Here is a 1,237-nt window from a genome sequence, read left to right as displayed (position 1 = left end):
AAAGAACAACACACTCGGTGCTGTGCTGATGGTCAAGAAAACTACAAATCAAGCACAATTAAGTTTTACTACACTTAATGTACTGAGAGGTTGATGGTATAGTGAAAATAATATGCTAGATATATTATGCTATATATTTTATCACAATTTTATTCTTAACTATTTGGTGACTACGATTTAAAATTTTCATTTTTCAGGAAAATATGTCCAAATAAGTGTGAAATATTGGATCATAGTTCATAGTGAAGCAAAAAGCGAGTAGCCAACGTCGCTTAGAACGAGACATATATAGAGCACTTTCGACATCCCGTATAACAATCCGAGTCCGTCAACATTGCTTTTTCTCGCTCTTTCTCTCAGTTCTTTCTGTTCATAATACGGACGTCACACGAAGCGTAAACTCAAAAAATGTACGCTTGATTTGTATGAGAGAGCGTAGACTTCCCGTCAAAAGATTATATCCCTACCAGCATTAAACGGCTTTGAAGGCATTCAGAAGGCATTTAAGGCCTTAGTCGCCTTAGAAGGCGAAAAAGAATTCAACCGAAACTTTCACGGCTGTAACGGGTTCTCTTCGAAATCTTTCAATTTTTTTATTCAACCAGAACAGATAGCTTGCCGCCATCTTAGCTTGTTTATATACTGAATTTGCACCTATACCAATGTAACTGCCAAATAGAGCAGTGACAACGCTTTTGGTTCCGAACCGAGAAAGCGTGTGTTCAAATCCAGATTTTTATGATCTTTTTTCTGCGTTTATTTCTTTTTAAATTAATTTTTTCTTACTATAATTACTTGAAACAAAATTTATGTGAAGCGAAATTAAAATAATACCTTTTTAAAAAAACATAATAATTACACTATGTTCACCGTTCATTATCAGGATGGGAGAAATATGTATCTCATTTTCCTTTTATTTTAGTTATCGAAATGAGTTTGATATATTATTACCTTTCAATGAGTTGGTATTTAACAACCGAATAATGTAGACCATCTTTAATAAAGTGAAATAGCTCAGAGCTTAACGCAAGAGAACATAACACGTAAATCGTGCTATCGAATCTCACGCTCATATCTGGGAACACTACAACAGTGCAGTGCTGAAGACGCTTGTAAGGTTTTCTTTTGACAGTTGCAATTTCAAATCAAAAGCGAAATTTTTCATTGACATATTTCAAAGGCATTTAATTACTGCTAAATGCACTGCTGATCGCCTTCAATTCGATTACAAGGCGAT

Source organism: Anopheles merus, chromosome 3R (assembly GCF_017562075.2).
Source record: "Anopheles merus strain MAF chromosome 3R, AmerM5.1, whole genome shotgun sequence".
Lineage (NCBI taxonomy): Eukaryota > Metazoa > Arthropoda > Insecta > Diptera > Culicidae > Anopheles > Anopheles merus.
This window is presented reverse-complemented; position numbering follows the sequence as displayed.